Here is a 24,499-nt window from a genome sequence, read left to right on the forward strand (position 1 = left end):
GAGGAGGCTGAGATACAGAGTTTTCCTGTTTTTTTAGATATATTTAATCTAATAAACTCTTTTTATTGTCACTCTCATAATGTTCAGCTGTCCAGTAAATATTTAACTAGCAACAGCATTGGAAAAACCTCCTTTTAAAAGCTCCTCTTTATTCAACAGAGTTATGAGCTGCCTATTTATTGAAAAATCAAACATCTGCCTTTTTCTTAATATTTTATTTGTTTTGTTCACTTATTCTCAACAAAACACTAACGATACCAATTCCTCGGAACTGGAAATCGCAGCACACTGGATCTGCAGGTGAAAGCTGAGATAAGGCGGGGCCCGTCCCAACCCACGCTGTCAGATCCGTTTGCGAACCCCAAAATGCTGTGACTAGGCAACAGCGGGACCCGCGCGGGGAGAGCGAACCAAACCATTCTCCTCAAAGAATGATCGGCGAGAGCGGAGCATCTTCATAGATAGACTCATACAATGCTCACAATCAGCCCCCTCGAGGACTGACTGGGCATGCTCCACTCCCATACAAGCAACACAAAGCTGATGTGTGTCCCCACCCGTAATATAACGAGGGCAGGGAACAACACACCGTCTATAATCTTGCTTGCTCGCCATAATAAAGATAGATATATTGGGCTTGACAGACAACAATAAATAGACAAGGACAGATATACAGAGAGCGCTTGCTGAAGGTACAGAAGCTGTCGCGGTCTGTTTTCAGGGCTGCTTTATAGTTTCCTGGTCTATGACGTCACCTATGTCGTAGTGGGCTTCCATTGGACTGATTTTACACGTGCTTCATGACGTAATCACGCAGAGCGTTCCCACCGCGTGTCAAACCCAGCTCGAGTTCCCTTGAAAGGGAACTTGCAATACAATTTTTTTTGCACTTCTTAATATAATCAATCAACTGAGGAAGTACTGTGACATCTATTAGTTTTTGTTTTTTTTACCATATTCACCTGGGGTGTCTTGTATTAAAATGGCAATAAGCACCATATAAGTATAATAAAATGTGCATAAGACTTGTGTGCTATGTTAAAAATTCTTCTGTAGCCACAGGGAAAGCTTTGTGTGATGAATTCGACTGATGGGTTTAGTTGTTTTTCCCCTTTGCTATTGCTAATATTAGCTATTATTGAATATGATGAGATATGAGAGCTTCAGGAATAGCTTAGGAATAGTCTTTTGCATATTATTGTTTGACTGACTTTATTCAGAAAGAACAGCTTGTTTGCGTTGCAGGGAGAACAAAACATACAGGTTTAAGAACAACATGAGGAAGAGTAAAGTATGGCTGGAAGTCAGTGGTTTGACCACATTATTTGATGTTTTTCTGCTGTATTGGATTGTCAGGGGACGAGACCGTCTTCACTAACAGTGTGTGTGAAAGCATTCAGTGTTGTTCGTTCTGTCTGCATGTATCATCGATTATTTCAGGGGACCTGCCAGCAGATGTTACCGTTCACCATGATCTGCAGCGCTTTGAGAACCGCAGCGAGGGGGAGGAAACCAGGGTTTGGGAACTGACACACTCACCAGATATGAAGTTTGTTCCAGTGTCAGTCATCTCAAAAGGGCATAGCGTGTCTTTTCAAGGGCTTCTGGGAAACTGCAGTAATGCCACCTGTAGCCATGACAACAGAGAGAGAGAGAGAGAGAGAGAGAGAGAGAGAGAGAGAGAGAGAGAGAGAGATTGAGACGATGCTTGTATTATGATCCATAGAGAAATATATAAAACAGAAATTCAGATTCCATCATCAACATGAGAGAAGAGAAGGGTCATGTTAATGTTATATCTCTATACTATTATTCTCTCATTTGTGTCTATTTTTTTTAAATTTTTGCCAAGGTATTTTAATATAAATATTTGAGGGCAGGTCACTGAAACATAAGTGAACACTGAAAGAGCAGCAGAAATTATTAAGCAGTCTTGTTGTGACACATCACTGACTATATTATGATTATATTATCTTTTTATATATTATCTTTTTATATATTATCTTTTCCACACATTCATCATTCTAAAGTGTTTATATAACAACTAAAAATAAAGCTAAGTGCAATAACTGGAGCTCCAGAGAAACAGGCATCTAAACTCTATTCATATTTCAGCAGCACAGAAGAGACCAAAGAGAATATCATGAAAAATTAACAACATTATGACAGTGAGTTTGAACCCACTGCTTATGTTCAGAAACGCATCTTCAAGGATTATTATGAGTTGTGTTTGTGAAGTCAAATAGTAATAGTTACAATTAGTGATAATTTTGACTCGGTCCAGTAGAGAAACACCCACATCACGCTAAACTCCACTCACTTTTTCTTCAGAAAGATCTAGCTATTTTTCAAATCATGACTGATTCCTCTCAGCAGCACCGTGAGAATCAATAACTGTTTTCTGATATGAGTTGTGATCCTGTCCTTCAGTGGCGCTCGAGCGCAAGACAACTCCCAGAAAATCAGAAAACTCTTCAATTTAAGGTCGTTCTCTGTATCTCTCCGATTTTACAGATACAAGATCTCATTCTGCCCATAGGCCGCATTTCTAAGCAACATTCACATGCATTTGAAACAATTTTACTGTCTTCACGGATACTAGAATCTATGGCAGCATTAATATACCTTTGCAAACAAATATAGTGCATACTAAGCTATTTGAGGCAAAAAAAAAAATAATATATATATATATATATATACACACAGTATATATGACCTCCGATGCAAAAGCCTCTAAAAGGCCCCAGTGTCAAAAATAAGATAATAATATTGAGTGAATGCTCTCCGCACATAGTATACGTTCATCAAATACTTTTACTTCAAACTCACTAAATCCCAGCCTCAGCACATTCAGAAATGTCGGTACTTAGGTAGAAACCTATACATAGGACCCTGATAAAAATGTTAATATTTAACAAAAACTTTAGACGGACTTCTTAAGTCTTCATATAACTCACACACCTATACATACACAATATAATTCATATTTTTTATGTTTTTGAAAGTCTTTTCTGCTCACCCAGGATGAATTTATATGATAAAAATACAGTGAAAACACAAATATTGTGAAATATTATAAAAAAAATTAAAAAGCATAAAATAGTGTGCTTTCTGTGAATATATAGTAAAATGTCATTTTTTTTCCTGCGATCAAATCTGAATTTTCAGCATCATTACTCCAGTCTTCAGTGTCACATGATCCTTCAGAAATCAGTCTAATATGATGCTTTGATGATCAAGGAACATTTCTGATTATTATCAATGTTGAAAACAGTTAGTTCCACTACAGGGACTAATAGAGAGCATATCATGAGCTTGGCTAATAGTGTAGTGTTCCATCAGATGGTCCCTCAGAAGACAGCTGCCCGTGTCTCGCGTGATGCTGTGCAATGACCCTGTTTTGTCCAAACAGCTCCTCTTTCTCTATTTTCTCCTCTGACACTCATTTGTAATTCAGTACATATGCTGAAAGCATCCATTCATCCACCCCATGCAAAATGCATAAGTGTGGTTCTTCTCAAGTGATATGTTTAGTGTATTTACGCTCGACGCTGAATGTGTCAGAATCACTCATCCCGAGTCTTAATAACAGACCCTGCAGAAGACGAGACGCTCGGAGAAACAGGAGATCTGATTCTACACGAGCCGAGAGCTGAATGCGTCTGTAGATGTGTGGATCTTGTCTCGGAGGGCGAAAGTTCAGAACCATGATCAGATCGGCGTGTGGCGTGTGCAATATAAACTTCCTTTTCACATGCAAGCATAAGACTATAAAGTATCTTTACGAAATAATGACAGGTGAAGGACACTTAAAGTCAGCATGAAAGTAGAATAGAATGTTAGTTATTCATAGATGTTATTAAAAAAAAAACATTTATTTACACTGTTCAAAAGTTTGGGGTAGGTATGCTTAAAAAAACAATACTTTTACTCAGCAGCAAAGATGCATTAAATTAATAAAATTGACTTGTAACAAAAGATTATATTCCCTGTGCACGCTGAATTTCAATTTGATCGACTCGGAAACTTCTTTGCTCAGAACTTGTGAGGCTGCCAAATGTAAATGCTAATATCACTCTCTTACTGACTGTATGATCAATCTGTGTAGTGTCATAAACACACACACACACACACACACACACACACACACACACACACACACACACACACACACACACACACACACACACACACACACCCTCTGGGACACGGAGATAACATAAAGTCAAACAGAACTTGCCACTATTTTCTCAGTAAATGCTGTTGCGGTGATGATCAAAGTGAGCTCTTCATGCGCTCCTCTGCTGTTGTGCTTTTCTCCTCCTCAAACACGTCGCTCTCTATTCCTCTCTTCATCACTTCAAGCCACCACATTATTCTCTCTTATCCAGCTCTCATAATGAGGGCCAAATCTCCCCTCGTGTTTGTGGTTTTAAAATCTCCCCAGAGCTGCACTTTACAGTCAGGACGCTTTCAAATCCCCTTCTGCAGGATTAGGGTGAGGATCCCTGTGACTTAGAAAGTAAAAATGAAAACGTGACCTTCCATACTGAAATGTGAAGATACAGCTGCGAGCAGCAATTACGGGGCCATCGGCGGAGTCACTGCAACCCTGGCACAATCGTGAGCTTCAGACGCCAGCAGAAATATGATTTTAGGATAATCGCTTCAACGTTTTGGAGCAGATTTAACTTTTGACCAGCACAGCTCATCAGGACCCTCAGGGTCGACTTCAAAGCAAAGCCAATAAAACACAGACAAGTAGCAGATGACCTGTTTGCCATCCTAGTGGCATCCAATGGCAATGGGCTTCACTGCACTCAGAATGAACAAATGGATCTAAATAGAGCAGAAGCATGACATCAAATCCTTTTTACAGTTTATCCACCACTAGGTTCTACAGAACTTTTCATTCCAGCAAGATGTTCGGTAGGAAGTCTCTTCTGCTCACCAAGGCTGAATATCATAATCGTCATAATTGCATCTTTAACGGTCCGCTTCGTCGCTTAAGTTAAGTGCATCCTGTCACCGTTTAAACTGCCCTGTCAATCATCTTGTCACAGTTAAAATCCTCCACATTCAGTTTCATTTCATTTCCTACCGTATCAGAAAGAAACGTGGAGACATGCAGAGACTCTCATGTGTTTGCATAATGATGCATTCAAAAGTTAATGTCCAAACGGACCTTTATAAAAGTTCACAATCATTGTGCAGATGAAAAATAATGTGGATAACAGTAAACATATATGTTCGTCAGGTTAGATACGGATAATTATTCACACAAACACCCTTTATCTAAACTTTTCTACTTAACCTTCGGTCTCACACATCCGACATGTTTGTAGTTTCTTAACACGGTTCATTTGCTTGTAGTTCTAATCGAATGCTTGTCCAATGCTCAATGGGTTGTGGGAAATATTAGCCCTTATGGATCTGCTCTTTGGATTCTAACCGGAAACAGTATAACGTCCGGGTAACTAATGATGAACTGCACTCCTACAACATTTATCAATCTTAGTTAATATTAATTTCAGCAGTTACTAAAACATTATTAAAATCAAAAGTTGTATGTGTTAACATTAGTTAATGCACTGACTGTGACATAACATGAACAAACAATTAACAGGTGCCTTATTATTAAAGGACAAGTTCGGTATTTTACACTTAAAGCCCTGTTTTAAGATCGTTTCTGATGAAATAGAACGGTTAAGATTGAAATTTGGACAAATGCTGCTGTCCCGAGAGTTTTCGGTTTCTTTGTTAGCACCTCCACAATGGTTTCATAGGGGCACTGGAAGAATCATTCATAAAACACATTAAACTTTAGTTTACAAAGACGTGAAACTCACCGAGTGGTCTGGGGTGTTCACTGATATTCTCACACAAAAATCGCTGCAAAAGATGCTTTCCAACAGGTGTTTTACCATTCGTTGTAAAACAGTGGACCGATTTTTCCAAACGCCTCACAACCGGACATTCTTCCGTCGAGAGATGAATAATAGACACTCCAGTCCAGTTGGTGGCGATAATGCACCTTTGCCAATGTTTGGATAGCGTAGCCTACGATACCGCGACTGGAAGACTACAGAAATAATACAAACAACCCCATTTCCGTCTCCGGCGGCGGAGTAATACCGTACCTCACAGAACATCCAATACAAGAATGCGGCTGAAATGTTAAGCATAACTCGCATGCTGCCGCAACTTTTACAGTAGCATAGTAGGATAAATGTAACTTTTCCATATTAGCTTAACGTTCCCTGCTGCTCGTGTAGTGTGAGACTCGCGGTGAACACTTCATCTCCGACAAATGCTTCTGCCAAAAAAAATTTGATATAATATTTTTTTGTATTATTATTGTATAAGTGACAATAGTGTATAAGAGTATTGTTATCTATTATACTATTTAAAACAATTATGATTATTATTACTTACAATTATCAGAGAGGGGCACAATAGATTTTGAGACAAAAGGGGCAGGGGCTTGAGCAGTGACGTGCGGTCTGGGTAGGCAAACTAAACCCTGCCAAAATTCAAAAATAAAAATGTTTATTAAATAATAAACTTGTATTTGTATTTTTACTGTTTATTCTTGTGATTTATATATGCAATATGGGTGTTATTCAAATTGTCTAGACGTTACGATGACAAATATAGCAGTTACGCATAATCAAATAACAAAATGGTAGAATAAGCGGTGCTTTTACGGTCCATTCATTGCAGACGACAAGCGAAAAACCCATGTTGCGCATGCGCACTTCGATCCTGTATTCTTTAACATGTACGGCAAAAAGCACAACTCTGCTGTGCCTTTGGACGTAAATATGCTATGCCCGTACCCATCTACGTTACATATCAGACATGGACCAATTAAAATCGAGATATTACTGGACACATTTGCGTAGCTAACGTCATTACACCACAGCTAGCCTATGCCTAATCAAATTCAAAGTCAAAATTACAGCACCGGCCGTGATCACAGAGTTAAGAAATTTTTCAAGCTCGATTTTAATTCAAAATCTGAGTTAATAGCAACAGGGAGATCTACACCAGCCTTAGATAGACTAATGCAGCAACTGAAGGCCGTAAAGACGAGTTTTACAAAGTTGTGATCGACGTCTTTACGAGGAAAGAGCGGCGGATGGATTTTATGTAGGCTACAAATAATCTACCGATTGGTGAGTCAAAAACTATTTTGGGCTTAATATTGAATTGATAAATGTGGTTGAATTAATGCAAGCCATTTGCCTTCATATTCAATTGAGCAGTGTGTGATTTTACTTTTGCTGACAGACATAATTGGCCGCTGTGCAAAAATTAAGGATTAAGAATTGTTGTATTGATGCTGGAGTGGACATTAACTACCGGTGTGTGCCTGTGCCGCGCTTGCGTGTGTGTGTGTGTGTGTGTGTGTGTGCGAGAGAGAGAGAGAGAGAGAGAGAGAGAGAGAGAGAGAGAGAGAGAGAGAGAGAGAGAGAGAGAGAGAGAGAGAGTGAGTGAGTACACGGTATACATTCTGATTTGTACATTTCTTGTTATGCTGCGTTTGTGCGTAACGTTTATTGTTATTACGTATTATTAGCCTAAACAATGAATCAGGTAATCTGGCTTTCATAACTCAGTGCCTAGCCTCTTTAAAACATCACCGCACGTCACTGGGCTTGAGTAGTGTACATGAATTCGGGTCCATGGATCACAACACATTGGGACGTTCTGCCAACATGACAACACCCTTGTACAACGACACCACTGGTGTATATGACAGCAGAACTGATATCTTTCTGACACATTTTTAATGCTAATGATTTTATTCACATACACATTGATCAGCGAACATAAACAGAAAGTCAACCGTAATTGACACGTAAAAAACGAACCTCATTGGTTCTCGTGCCTCTGTGTCCAAAATTGGTGCTGTAGACATTGTTTGGTGATCAATGTGTAAATGCATATAGTAAATCATTTTTACAGTTTATCCACCACTAGGTGGTGCTGTACTTAAAATGCACAACCCTCTGATCAGTGCCTGGACTTCTGAACTAAAGACACAGACAAACATGCACTCGTATGTGCAACTTCAGCGTGTCTAACGTGTGTTTTATCGTCTCTGTGTTGTTGTAATAACTCTATAAGTTGGCAGGCAGATCACAGCTCACAGACGTGAGCTCACATGCACATTACTCATAATTCATTGAGTGCCACTTCACACAGAAATACTCTATCCACAGACAACAGGCTCATTAGTGCTGGTACACGTCCACCTCCAAAGCCTGACTTTACACCGTGACGGCTCTTTGTTCTTCTCTCGTGTCCGCATCAGTCAGCTTTTAATATTCCTGGCCATGCGCCACAGTACGACCCATATGAATGTTTTATTTTGCAGGGAGGAGATTTAAAGCGTGTAACATTAATGCAAGAATAATCGGCCACTGATCTGCAAGAGTGTCATTCAAATGAATGTTTATTACCCAGAAAGAAACCAATTTGTTCGAAGGTGACCGGCTGTTATTTTCAAATCTGAGTCAGAATATTTCAGCATCAATGCCATCTCTCTCTCTCTCTGTATACTGGATGGCGATATTAAAACAAACTCACATAAAATGTAATTATTAATAAACTTTTAGGCCCTCAGCAGCCTGACCTTAGACCATTTGATGTCAAAACCTAAAGAGTAAGGTCAGACATTTGTGAATCATCTGTGAATTCAAGTGAAATAACTTATCTTGCACATTAACAATGAGGATCTTCATTTACATGAAATATCAATATATTTACATGTATTTTTTGGACAAAGTTAGACATGGAATCGTTTCAAAAGTTATCCGTTTTTTTATAAAAAGCATTAAATCTCTTGAACACCAGGTGGCGCTGTGTTTAAATTTCTCAGGCACCTTCAGAACATGCTGACGATGACCCCTACCATTTTTTGTGCGAAATGTCAAATTGTTTAAAATATATTGCAATGTATGACAAAGTTCAAAATGGGGGACCGATACGATCCTAGCAAATCCACACATTCGACATAACACAGGGAATCACCAAGACTGTGATTTTCTGGCAATCTTTTAAAAAGTTATGAGCAAAAATCTCAAGATCTCAAGACCTATAGCTGGTGCTAATCACAAATGTGGCATTTACCCTCAGATCATTGCTTAGATGAAGCGAACCAAGTTTCGTCTTGATTGATCAAAGTTTGCAGAGATACAGCCTCTGAACAAATTTTGGATCGACTTTAAGTTTGCGTCACCATAACTTTTAAACAAAATTCTGTTGGTCAAAAGATCATCTGAGCCGATTTTCATACAAATTGGACAAAATTTGAAGGAGTAGTGACAAAAAAAACAAATACTGTATTTGGCGAAGTCTTAATATAAGATGTTTAATGTGATCAGCATGAAGATATTTAATTTTTCTAGATCAGAGTGTGCAAAAGTTATAACCATTTCAATAGTGGATATTTTAACGGGTGGTGGCGCTACAGTGTTGGTCCTAGAAACCCCAACGATTGTCAGATTACTACTCATTACCCTCCCTACAAGTGTGCCAACTTTAATAATTTTCCTACTTACGGTTCATAGGGCTGCCATAGACTCCCATTGGGGGGGAGGAAGAAGATTAATAAAGTAAATGTACCGTCCTTTAAAGGGATTGAAAAGGATATTCAATGATTCATTTTATTCCCTGTACAGGATGGCCCCGTTTTCAATCGTTTTTTAAACCGGCTCACTGAAATAAATCGGAATTGCTATTTTTAGAAAGTAACTCCCAAACTGTGCAGAAGATCCAGAGAGCGATTCAATAGTTAAAGGTGCCGGAATCTCAATAGTGGTTAATTGCGGGATGATTTTTTCCCATAAATACAACATCTGCATAAATGTACTGCGCCCGGTTAGTTGGTTGACTGTGATCTGTTTTAACCAGTCTCCAACCTCTTTCTGTCTCTCTGTGGAGTTGTGTTTTAAAGCCCTGCGAGTCGCTCAGCACTTCAACACAGCAGAACATAAAGCAGCACATAAAGGGATGCAATGAAAATGTATTAAATGCATTGAGACTTATACAATGAGACTTTTACAAGCAAAATAATTTAATAAATAAAATAGTTCTGCTTTAAATATTATTTAACTATGGAATCATGTATATTCTAAACATTGAACTGACAGATGCAATTTATTTTGTTAGTTGAAATGCCAATAATAACCAGAAAAAAAAAAAGTTCTACATAATGTGGGACTTCTAATTATAAACAAGCCTGTAATATACCGGGACTCTTGTTTCTAAAGTTTTTACTGCTTCCAGCTGCTCATTCAAACACAGTGGAGCTAAAACATGCACTCTTACAACCATCTAAAACATATTACAACACAAACACCATAAAGTAAATATTGTTATAATTCATCAACAAAGTCATAAGCAATTTTGACTTTGAACGTGCAGCGCTCATATTTATTTAATTAAATCATCGCCAATAATCACATTAACCCAAAACGCAAATCTTGTTTTCCAGTCTGAAATTTAAGACCTCTTAAAATGATCATTAAATGTTTGTTATTCCATTTAAGATATTTAAAACTTGTATGACCTTATATTTGATAAAAACTGACTTTTTAAAGACTGCGGGGATCTACTTTTAACTCGCACACATATCTATAACCGTTCGTACAGCTGAGCCCTGTGAACCACCGTAAGGCTGCAGCTCATGTGTGTGTGTGCGTGTGTGTGTGTGTGTCTGTGTGTGTGTGTGTCTGTGTGTGTGTGTGTGTGTGTGTGTGTGTGTGTGTGTGTGTGTGTGTGTGTGTGTGTGTGTGTGTGTGTGTGTGTGTGTGTGTTTGTGTGTGTGTGCGTGTGTGTGTGTGCGTGGCTTCATTTTGCTGTTTGGCAATGCCTAAATGACGACACAAAATCTTGGTTCATCCTCATAGTTCTTCTTGGACGAATGTCAGATTTACAAAGATCCTGTTTGGAAAGATAAACACTGAGGCTGGCTCAAGAAAATCAGCCACAGTGTTCGTGTAAAGAGCATTTTCTGCTGAGGATTACGCTTCACAATTGCTTAATTCCCTAAAGATGCTTTTGTAATTTCCTGTAGATTATGTGTGTAATCTCTCCACAGGATTATGATATGTTTCCTGTGATGCTGAAGTCACGATGCTTGAACCGGTTTTAACTCAGACTCTTAATGTATCTTAATGTAGTTTAATGCTGGTAAACCTACACACCTTCACAAGATTCTTACGCGCACACATACACACACACGCACGCGCACGCACGCACACGCACACGCACACACACACACATTTGTTTGCAAGAATGTAAGAAATGTAAACGATTAAGAAACTGGAAAACACTGATTGATGACTATTCTGAATATATCAGAGAATAGTTAGAATTAATAAAAGAATAGTTAGAATTAATATTCTAGAGGCTGCAGGGGCAAATTTCTATTGGAACCTGAAGAACAAACCTTTGTAATGAATTAATTTCAACTAAATTGCTTTCTAGAGTACAAATGTCTCCAATAAGTGCTAAAATTTCCTGACATTTAAATGCACTCCATCTCTGAATGTGCTGTGAGTTTAACACAAACATTACATCACATCTACAATAAAAACATTGTGTTCTCCAGCTGGCGAATCACCCATTTAAAGAGCTTGTGAAATTACGTGAAATAACATATATCTGGCACATCAACAATGAGGACACAATTTTTGATGAAAGATGCTTTTAATGTATGACTCACAGGAAATAATCATTAGCTGAAAACATTAGTTGCACACACATACGAGGCTATACACGAGAAGAAAAACCATGTTACCCAGAAAAAATAAAAGAGATTTCATAAGGGCCATTTAAATGTTCAGCAGCAAAAACCATCTCATCTCAATTTATTTATAAAGCCCAACCACAGAAGCTCAACCACCCCTAGATTTTAACAAACTCTGGTTTGTGGACCAACGAGTTCCCAATGGATGGTGTCAAAACAACAAGTCGGAAAGGTAAAAGGGGGCGAGGCCATTTAAACATTTAAAAACAAGCAGAAGCACTTTAAGATCAATTCTAAAGTGGACTGGGAGCCAATGTAAAGACATGAAGACAGGGGTAATGTGTTTGCGTTTGTGAACACCGGTTACCGCGTCCTGGACCATTTGTAATCTAGATAAAGAAGAAATGTTTATTCCCAAATACAGGGAGTTGCTATAGTCAATTCTAGAAAAAAATAAAAGCATGAATCACAGGTTCAAAGTGCTTAAAAGAAAGATAAGACATTAGGATGACTGTGCAATGACTAATCACGATTAACCTGTTAACCGTTTCCAGAGCGTCGGCGCACTGAAGCGGTTTTTTTTTATTTAGTTCAAATTTACTATCAGATTTAATGTTATACCTTGACAAACTATACATCATTAAAAAGATATAATACTCAAGATTCAGTATTTGACCACTATTGTATTCTGAGAAACTTATAGTGACAGTTATGTCTTAATTTGTGTCAGGAGTTATGAAATGGAAAAATGAGTCGATACCTTTAATATGAATTATGAGCGTCAGCTGGTCCATTCATAAAAAAACACTCCAAGCTGTCGTCATGACAGCGATTCGCAAAACATCGTCCCTCAGGGCTTTAGCTCAAAAATGTGCAGACTTGGAGAAATATTGATATATTCTCATAGATTCACATCATATTTCTATAGACAGGAATAATATTTGTTGAATTTATACCCAAATGCGTCGATGTAATCATTATGATCGCTTCTTACTGAGATGTGCTGTGTTTTCAATTCATACCAATAGCCTGAGGGCGCTATATGCACAATAACAGTCCATATATGGACCACGAAGAAGACCCATAGTCATGTGACATTCCAGGACGTCACTGATACAGAAAGTAGCTGACAGAGATCGCTGTAACATGCAGATAAAGATGTTTTGAAGACAATAAACATGATTGCAATGATATTTGAGTTACCTGTGTTCTTCAAGCCATGCCAGGTATTTCATAATAATAGATTATATTTATAATGCAATGCTAATCGATATAGATTTCATCATCGTGCAGAACACTATAAATAATAAATTTTCTGTCGGATTTTTTTTTATCTGAAGCCAAATTAGATCACAGAAGATTATTTAAAACACTCGACTTGCGTTATAAAGTAAGTTTGGAGCACAAACATGGTTTCAATCTCATAAATGGTCGTGTATTGATGGTGTGCTAAGCTAACATGCTAGCTAGCCCAGGTGCACCTGCCACCAGCAGTTATTGTTTTATGATTTTTTCTAAATAGGAATGCTTACTGAAATGTTTCAGTGCATTTGATACCAGTTTCAAATATTTAGTGAGAACTTTGATAAAAGAAATTAGGGTTTGAAACCCTATGAATAGCCTGTGAATAGCCAGTCGTTAGTAGCTATAATGCAGACGAAAGAAATGCATATTTAGAGCCATAACCAGTCTGGAGAGGTGTAAATGTGTGCAGGGGAGACTCACACTGAATGGGGCTCGTTTGCACCACAAAATAATAGAGACAATAGACTGATTAGATGACTCAGAAGATAACTAAACATCAGTTTGCATTTTAGAGTCTAATCAAAATAAAGTAATTTGACATGATCTTGAAAAACATTTAACTAAATACAGAGTTTTAGACTTATCATTTTCAGATTTTAAATATGAAATGGTCACACATATGGCTTTAGCTGCAGTGCATTTCTAGATTGCTCCAGGGCCAACTTCAATTTTATTTTTATGAAGATGTTTCATGAAAGTAAATTTCTAATAACTCGACAAAACTTTGAAGCTATTTAAACATTTTTTTTTTCATTATGACAATAATTATTTCTACATTTACAATAAACTACTAGGTGTCAGCTTTCAAATGAGATCATACTTGTGCTTTTAGTGCAAAGGGTTCATGAACTGTATCTGTTTAAGTTTGGGTATGCCATTTCTGGGGATTTTTCAAAAGTGGCCTTGAAGGTTAACAGGTTAATCACATCCAAAATAAAAGTTTGTGTTTAAATAATATATGTGTGTGTACTGTGTATAACTATTTTGTATACATAAAAATACACACACACTCATGTATATATTTAAGAAAAATTTGTTATTTATATGTAAAATATTCATATATATAATAAAAATTATGTATAAATAAGCAGTATATACATGCAAATATTTCTTAAATATATACATGCATGCATGTGTGTGTATTTATATAATTATACACAGTACACACATATATATATTATGTAAACACAAACTCGTGATTATCTCAAACTGATGGATGTGCTTAATCGTTGCACAGCCATGCCAGCCCTGTTAGTTGCTGAAAACTACTAAATTAATTTGCTTATCAAATTTAAGTGCACTATTAAATAAGTCACCAAAGTTTTTTTTTTTTTACTTAGAAGATAAAACACTAGAATTTAAATGAGAAATGTTTCTTCAAAAGACTTCAGAAGAGTCAAACAAAATGATCTACGTTTTACTATCATTTAGATTTTAAAAATGTAACGACATCAAGGCTTATAAATCGCATAGTCAGGCACAGAGGCAGTCTAATCCATTTTTATCCTTCAGGGGCAAATAAAGTTGTGTATCGTCTGCATAGCAATATTAGTCCAAGCCATGCTTTTCAAAAATAGAGCCTGAAGGAAGCATATAGAGAGAAAACAATAAAGGGGCCAAAATAGAGCCTTGGGGGACCCCACAAGCCAAGGGGACCGCACCCGAATGCCATCCTCCTATATTGATCGAGAAGCTTCTATTTTTAAGGTATGACTGAAACCAACTTAGAACAGTTCCTCTGATGCCCACAACTTGCTCTAGCAGAGAAAGCAGGACATAACGGTCAACTGTATCGAACGCAGCACTTAAATCTAACAGTACCAGTAAAACTGTTTCTGAAAAACGTTTGAACATTTTTGGTGCAGGAAACCTTGACTACCATTAACTTCAGAGGAAAACATGCTACACAAAATGTATTTCTTCTATGATCATTAGTACAAAAAGGCACAAAAAAATAAAGTTGCTTGACTTCTGTAGATGTTATTTCTGTCCAACCAGTCTGAAGAAGTTTCTCAATGTGATGTGTGAAGAGGTTTTGCTCATTCGGGTCTTGTTCTGTGCTGTATTTTCTCCAGTCATCTTCTTTAAGCCCTCTGGCTTCAGACTCTCAAAGTCCAAACAGTTTTTGTGCTACAGTGATTCCTCACACAGGCTGCAACGCTTCAACGCATGCATTACTGCAAAGCCGAGGCTCAGTCTTGTTTATAAATCATTTCCCTCTATTAAGACACAGGAAATCAGCTTGTACAAGCATATTTTAAGCGTGTGCATTACGCATTAAATGCATTAATTTGTAATGTCATCTGACATTACACATTTTCTTCTGAGAAATTCAGACCGGAAACATACACTACGCATGAACGTCAACGCATTGGAAGTGCATCCCGTGTTTCACATTTAACAAGCACAAACCTCAGTTCTCAGTGGAGCGAGAGCTTCCTTCAGAAAGCTGTTTAATGAAGCCAGATGTGTGATTATTCAGGTAGCTGCTATAAACATCTCAGCCATGACAGTATTTGCAGCTATAATACTGCGTCCCTTACGTCAACGTTGCATAATAAAAATTTACCGTTCTTGCTTTTTTAATGGAATATTGCAGTATTTATTATAAACGATTCATCCGTGCACATCATTAGTGTGTTGAATCCATGTTCATGGTAATCTTGAATCAGAATAACTCTTCTCTGAGGATGAGGGCGGGGCAATAACCTGTCACTCACATGAGATCAGCCAATAGCAAACCACAACCATCCAATCAATTCCCCACAGAAAAAAATCAAGCCCCTCCCACATTTGCTCTTGTTCAAGAGGCCGTTTCACTCGGATATACGGCACAATAGGGAAGAAAAGACGAGTGAGACTTCCCTTTCATGCTAACTTTAAGAACTGTTCTACATTATGAATAACATGATGCAATTTTTTCTGACAAATTGCGCATATATTTAGTATAATTTGAGACACTGTTGGGATCTCTTCTGATATTCTACAAAAGATGCACTTGCAATTTGTCTTTCATATGGATGCATGTGTCTTCAGGTTCAGATCAGTTGAGAATTCCAGTAGGATGAGCGCCAAAAATTTGTCAATTAGAGAAGAAAAGAAGAGGGCGAGAGCGAGAGCGAGAGCTTTAAAGAAAAATAATCCGATTATGTTTCTGGTAGAAGAGAACATCTAATATTAAAGCTGTGATAAAATTAGATCCTGTAGATACTGTACGCCCACCTACATTCTTGCTCTCGCAGGATCGATGTGTTTGTGTCGCCCCGTCTCATTAATAACTCCCAGTTTCACGTGGCAAACAGGCAAACGCCGAGGGCTGCGGGGCGCCTGTCCTCTCTGGCAGAAATACGGCCTCTCGAAGCACGAAGAAAGTCCGGCAGGACTGCTTAAACATCTGTACAGGCTCCACTCGGCACCGGGGACCGATCCATTATGCATCGCAGCTGCTGCAGAGGAATATGTCACCTTCATAAACCCGGAGCCTCCTGTGATTAAATGTTAAAGAAGAGCTCTTTTAAATATTCACTTTGTTGCTCTTCAAAACATCATGTTGGATGCGGGAAACAATTGTTTGACGCACTTCAGATGGGAGGAAAACAGTCAAAACAGAGTCGAGGGCTATGATACCTCTCTGAAGGCATTGTGGGATATTCTGCATCCTGTTACGGCTAAATGTAGAAACAACCGCATAAACACCATGTGACCTGGATAGTGCTTCATGCACATCTTCACCATGCTTGCAATAGTATCAAACTGACAAAGTGCAAAAGGGCGTTTGTTTTCATGCACCTCTCCATAAGAAGATATTAAAACATAAACACACACTCCTAAAAAATAAATGCTACATGCATACTTAAACATTGTTCATGTTAAAAGTTTGGGGTCAGTAAGATTTGCTTGAATGAAATTACTTTTATTCAGCAAGGATGCATTAAATTGATCAAAAGTGACAGAAAGATTTCTAATTCAAATAAATGCTGTTTTTTAAACTTCCTATTCATCAAATAATACTCAAAATAAAATGTATCATGATTTCCACAAAAAAAAAAACAGTTTTGAACATTGATAATAATCAGAAAGGTTGCAGATCATCATATTATTATGATTTCTGAAGGATCATGTGACAATGACGACTTGAGTAATGATGCTGAAAATTCAGCTTTGATCACAGGAATAAATTACATTTTACTATATATTCACAAAGAAAACAGCCGTTTTACATTGTAATAATATTTGACTATTACTACTGCATTTTTTTATCAAATAAATACAGCCTTGGTGAGCAGAAAAGAAAAATCTTACTGATCCCAAACTTAAGTTCATTCTATATTATTCACTATCCTGAAAAAGCAAAATATATTAACACACCAACAACTAGCAATTTTTTTAGATACACTGATGAATTTGGAAATGTGTATCTAGAATATAAAAACACTTCTCAAAACAAACCAAAAAGGCAAACTTCTAATCAGTAATCTCAAATTAAGATCCGACCTGCTACTGTAACAGTATTACACTGGTTGTAAGGAAACTAATTAATAAGTCAATAAGGTTCCAGCCGAAGGGAACACTAATTACCATAACGGTGACTTCAAACACAACAAAGACTTACCAACAGCACTATAACCTCTATTAATGCGGACAACTTTTGTGCATGTCTCCGTGAATCCCTCATGTATTGCCCTAGCATGCATAATTAAATTAATCAAGCGCAAGAGCTTATGGGTATTCCACCATCGCAAAATCCCACAATGCAGTGTGACCAGACCAGCTATATTATACACTATTCTGAAAAAGCAAAATGCAGTAACTATACATTGATGAACATTTAGCCAGAATAAGAAGATAAATGGCAACACAATCCTGAACAGCATAAACAGCAAAACATTGATCTGTCAGTTTGAGTGGCCTGTCAATATTTGTCAACTTCTGACTCAACCAATGACGTTACTTTGGGGGCGGGGCCATCTGTTTGACAAGCAGTTCTGATTGGTGCAGAACTTTTAGCTTTTCAGTAATACAGTTTGAAAACTATGGCAGCCTGACAGTTATTGGTTGAAGCTGATTATCTCAAAACTGTTGATAAACTGCCTTTGCCAATATATCAGTCTATTTTCACACTAACTATGATTTGTGATGCCCTGATCAAATCTCACATACTATATAGAATGGATAAAGTATGAATTATGCTGAGCAGGTCTACACCTCACAAAAGCAAAGCACATCGATCCCTCTCTGTGTCCTACTGTCATATTTGCATACTGTAACAATAGTCCATATTGGTTCTCTCTCTTCTTCCCCGCCAGGTTGTTTTTAGCATCACAGGCGCGTGCCGGATGCGGTTGGGAAGGAGGAGATGCTCTCTGTCTCTCTCTCGTGCATCAGCGGCCATTTTGAGAGAGTCAGTTTGCAGTAATATGAAAACAGAACAAATTCAGCGGCAGAGACGGCAAATGAGCAAAGCCTGAATTATTTATAACCTTTCATTTCACCACCGGAGAAATACGAGCTCAGAGAGACAGAGACAGAAGAGAGACGTGGCTCTTTTGGGTTTCTATCATTCATATTTTCTGACAGCAGGTGTTCAGACCATCATGTCCTGTAATGGACTCCAAACATCATCACACTCACATAAGACATAAAGCCAATACCCTCAGTTTTATGATACATTCGAGAATAAAACACGAGCGACTACATTCGGTGCGGTAAAGAGAACTGAGGTTTTGACTCACTCAGCGGTTTATTCAGTCTCAGATCTCTTTTGTTCATCGTTTCTTTATGCTGCAGGTTCGTTTTATTAACCCTGTTGCTGGGCCATCATTGTATGCATTATTTATGCAAAAAAAAGTGATTGAGTTATTCCCTTTATCCTATTATAAAAAAAATCAATACTTTTATTCAGCGAGAAAGCATTAAATTGATCTAAAGTGAGTAAAGACGTTTATAATGTTCCAAAAAAATCTAATTTCAAATAAATGCCGTTCTTTTGAACTTTCCATTCATCAAAGAATCCTGAAAAATAAAATGCATCACGGTTTTCAACATTGATCATAATCAGAAATGTTTATTGAGCAGCAAATCATCATATTAGAATGATTTCTAAAGAAACAACATCCAAATAACATCAATTATATGACAGCATAACAAAAACACACTCCAACGCCAACAAAATTACAAATTAATCACGCCAACACAGACGATTAAAGTTTACATCTAAGGCCCCATCCACACTACTGCGTTTTAGTTTAGAAACGGAGAATTAAAACGAATACGATCTGCGTCCACACCAGCGTTTTAACTGCGTATTAGAATTGATCTCCGTCAACATTAAAACGACGGAAAACGCGAATCACGTCACCATTCACCTACACTGGGCATGCGCGTGCCGGTGTAAACAGGAAACTGATTGAATATTCCTCAGATTTCGCTGAGGTTGATAAGTGCCGATCTGGACATTCAAAAGTTTTCGCACCATTCTTCAGAAACCACAACTTCATTGATAAAATTATCCCACCATGCGCTGGTTCTTCCCGGCTTAACTCAAAACCGACGCTCCATGTACGGTCGATAACGCCGCTGCACACGGGAACTGTCAGATCGCTGGAATAATAGCTTGCCTCCGGGGCATGTTGGCAGTTATAGCATTGTGAAATGCAGAATTTACTTGCACTAACGTAACTGGAGGTCCAGGCTGTTGTTGTGCGTTTTCTTCCATTGTATGACATCCAATCAGAGATCCGAGCGTGAGCCTCTGCGTCATCGTTTCTAAAGTCCTCCGTTTTGACCCGTCTACACTAAAACGCCCTCCGGAGATTCAAAACGCAAAACGGGGTCGGCAGCGTTTCTAAACTTCTCCGCTTTAGGTCTTCGTTTTTGACGTTTTAGTGTGGACGGGATGTGCAAACGTAGCAAAAGCTCTGCGTTTCTAAACTAAAACATAGTAGTGTGGATGGGGCCTGAATGTGGCACTGATGCAATTCGTCCGTAATCGTGTTTCACCTCTAATAGGCCAAACAGACCCTGAAAATAGAAAAACTGCTTATTTAACAACACAAACGAACCCGTCTTGCTTGTCTGCACACTGGAAGTACTGTGAATCCTGACCTTTGGGTCTTGATTCAGACACAGACCGCAGGCGGGCAGCGAAATCAAGACACAGTTTTACCCGTGACCTTCAAACCGACGTCCCCGAAACACCGGCATCACCATCTCTGAAGGCCAAACTGAAATCACAGCAGTCTTCAATGACGACGAAGGGCACTAACTTACAGTCATTTTCATTCCTCTCGTTTCTAAAGCACAGTAAAAGTGTATTCAATGTTAAGTGTCCAAAAGTGGGAAACCCTGTTGAATATCTGGCCTCTGAAGTCTGTGATGATTTAAAGACATGAAAGAGCTGTAAAACCAATGGCCCTTAAAAACGAGAACAATCATGCAGTTAAAGAAAAGCGATGGTTAATACACATTAATACCTCCTTAAACGGCTCACATCGCAGCATTCATTGGCATTTTACTCTTTTCCCTGAAGTCCACTTGTAATATTATTGAAGTTGTTAGCACCGAAAACAGTCGTAATTTACTGTGACAGTCCATTTTCCAGTTGCCACAATAAAACAAGCCATTCTTTTGCTTTTTTACCACGAGGATTCAAGCATTTTAGAGCCTGTGATTCATGCTGTGACAGATTCAACACAAACTGTATGAAGGTTTGGAAGAGTTTGTTCTCCATCTCGAAGATTATAAACATCTGCTTTACCTCACGAGCATGACAGTTCTGCAGCACAACGCCACTATTTATATATAAACTTGTGAATCTGTGGTAAAACGCGCCACAATCAGTTCTCACTGACGTGATCTGGCACCTCCATAAAGATCAACTTTAGTAATGCACGCTTTCTTTCACATTGTCAAACTTCTCATATAAGAAAAATGAGAATTTAAACAGCTGCAAGTGGAATAAAGAATATAAAACAGCAGTGTAATGTTAATAAAGTTTTTTTTGCATGAAATAAACAAAAATATATGCAGAAAAAAACTATTATTTTTCATCCTTCATTCTGAGTCTCTGTCTGATGTGATCAGTTTTTAAGGCGCGGCTCCTTTAAGGCTTGTCAGTAAACACACTCTGTTATGATTGGCTAACATCATTGCATAGGAAAAAGTATCAACACCCACTCGCTATTGAAACATTATCCATATAAAACCATCATTATGAAATAATTTACTTGCAGTTTATTTGTGAACTCTCCATTACACTGTGCCTCAATTACAAAAACAAATGCTCCTAACAAACATTTAATCCTCCGACGTGATACATTATGCCATTAAAATGAACCACCCACTTGATTCAGACGCGGGGATCTTCTGAAGTCTGTATAGATACAAAAACCAGCTGTTTAAACTGGACAAACAATCTTTTACTCTCCCCATTTGTCCTGTTGTCGGCAGACTCAAGTGTGTGGAGTCCGTCAGAAACTGAACACACATATGTATACTGTATCAGTGTATCAGCATCAGTCATTATAATCTGAACACACATCTGTATACTGTATCAGTGTATCAGCGTCAGTTATTATAATCTGAACACACATCTGTATACTGTATCAGTGTATCAGTGTCAGTCATTATAATCTGAACACACATCTGTATACTGTATCAGTGTATCACTATCAGTCATTATAATCTGAACACACATCTGTATACTGTATCAATGTATCAGTGTATCAGTGTCAGTCATTATAATCTGAACACACATCTGTATACTGTATCAGTGTAGACAGCATCAGTCATTATAATCTGAACACACATCTGTATACTGTATCACTGTAAACAGCATCAGTCATTATAATCTGAACACACATCTGTATACTGTATCAGTGTAGAAAGCGTCAGTCATTATAATCTGAACACACATCTGTATACTGTATCAGCATCAGTCATTATAATCTGAACACACATCTGTATACTGTATCAGTGTATCAGCGTCAGTCATTATAATCTGAACACACATCTGTATACTGTATCAGTGTATCAGCGTCAGTCATTATAATCTGAACACACATCTGTATACTGTATCAGTGTAGAAAGCGTCAGTCATTATAATCTGAACACACATCTGTATACTGTATCAGTGTATCAGCATCAGTCATAATCTGAACACACATCTGTATACTGTATCAGTGTATCAGTCATTATAATCTGAACACACATCTGTAAACTGTATCAGTGTATCAGTGTCAGTCATTATAATCTGAACACACATCTGTATACTGTATCAGTGTATCAGCGTCAGTTATTATAATCTGAACACACATCTGTATACTGTATCAGTGTATCAGTCATTATAATCTGAACACACATCTGTATACTGTATCAGTGTATCAGTGTCAGTTATTATAATCTGAACACACATCTGTATACTGTATCAGTGTATCAGTTATTATAATCTGAACACACATCTGTATACTGTATCAGTGTATCAGTCATTATAATCTGAACACACATCTGTATACTGTATCAGTGTAGAAAGCGTCAGTCATTATAATCTGAACACACATCTGTATACTGTATCAGCATCAGTCATTATAATCTGAACACACATCTGTATACTGTATCAGTGTATCAGTGTCAGTTATTATAATCTGAACACACATCTGTATACTGTATCAGTGTATCAGCGTCAGTTATTATAATCTGAACACACATCTGTATACTGTATCAGTGTATCAGTCATTATAATCTGAACACACATCTGTATACTGTATCAGTGTATCAGCATCAGTCATAATCTGAACACACATCTGTATACTGTATCAGTGTATCAGTCATTATAATCTGAACACACATCTGTATACTGTATCAGTGTATCAGTGTCAGTTATTATAATCTGAACACCCATCTGTATACTGTATCAGTGTATCAGTGTCAGTCATTATAATCTGAACACACATCTGTATACTGTATCAGTGTATCAGCATCAGTCATAATCTGAACACACATCTGTATACTGTATCAGTGTATCAGTCATTATAATCTGAACACACATCTGTAAACTGTATCAGTGTATCAGTGTCAGTTATTATAATCTGAACACACATCTGTATGCTGTATCAGTGTATCAGCGTCAGTTATTATAATCTGAACACACATCTGTATACTGTATCAGTGTATCAGCGTCAGTCATTATAATCTGAACACACATCTGTATACTGTATCAGTGTATCAGCGTCAGTCATTATAATCTGAACACACATCTGTATACTGTATCAGTGTATCAGCGTCAGTCATTATAATCTGAACACACATCTGTATACTGTATCAGTGTATCAGCGTCAGTCATTATAATCTGAACACACATCTGTATACTGTATCAGTGTATCAGTGTCAGTTATTATAATCTGAACACACATCTGTATACTGTATCAGTGTATCAGTGTCAGTCATTATAATCTGAACACACATCTGTAAACTGTATCAGTGTATCAGCATCAGTCATAATCTGAACACACATCTGTATACTGTATCAGTGTATCAGTCATTATAATCTGAACACACATCTGTATACTGTATCAGTGTATCAGCGTCAGTTATTATAATCTGAACACACATCTGTATACTGTATCAGTGTATCAGCGTCAGTCATTATAATCTGAACACACATCTGTATACTGTATCAGTGTATCAGTGTCAGTTATTATAATCTGAACACACATCTGTATACTGTATCAATGTATCAGTGTCAGTTATTATAATCTGAACACACATCTGTATACTGTATCAGTGTATCAGCGTCAGTTATTATAATCTGAACACACATCTGTATACTGTATCAGTGTATCAGCGTCAGTCATTATAATCTGAACACACATCTGTATACTGTATCAGTGTATCAGTGTCAGTTATTATAATCTGAACACACATCTGTATACTGTATCAGTGTATCAGTGTCAGTTATTATAATCTGAACACACATCTGTATACTGTATCAGTGTATCAGTGTCAGTTATTATAATCTGAACACACATCTGTATACTGTATCAGTGTATCAGTGTCAGTTATTATAATCTGAACACACATCTGTATACTGTATCAGTGTATCAGCATCAGTCATAATCTGAACACACATCTGTATACTGTATCAGTGTATCAGCGTCAGTTATTATAATCTGAACACACATCTGTATACTGTATCAGTGTATCAGTGTCAGTTATTATAATCTGAACACACATCTGTATACTGTATCAGTGTATCAGTGTCAGTTATTATAATCTGAACACACATCTGTATACTGTATCAGTGTATCAGTGTCAGTTATTATAATCTGAACACACATCTGTATACTGTATCAGTGTATCAGCATCAGTCATAATCTGAACACACATCTGTATACTGTATCAGTGTATCAGCGTCAGTTATTATAATCTGAACACACA

The 24,499-nt window shown here is 37.6% G+C and overlaps 1 protein-coding gene across 1 annotated transcript in view; it reads right to left on the bottom strand.

Moving 5' to 3' along the window:
- Positions 1-24,499, bottom strand: part of lrfn1 (leucine rich repeat and fibronectin type III domain containing 1) — a 180,623-nt gene that overhangs the window by 68,017 nt on the left and 88,107 nt on the right. The window contains exon 2 of the mRNA XM_077230421.1: positions 1,540-1,627. The gene's annotated coding sequence lies outside the window, so the exon portion shown is untranslated. The remainder of the gene's footprint in view (positions 1-1,539; positions 1,628-24,499) is intronic.

The sequence above is a fragment of the Siphateles boraxobius genome, unplaced genomic scaffold (assembly GCF_051911475.1).
Source record: "Siphateles boraxobius isolate OS27281-9 unplaced genomic scaffold, OSU_SipBor_1 143, whole genome shotgun sequence".
NCBI classification, from domain to species: Eukaryota; Metazoa; Chordata; class Actinopteri; order Cypriniformes; family Leuciscidae; genus Siphateles; species Siphateles boraxobius.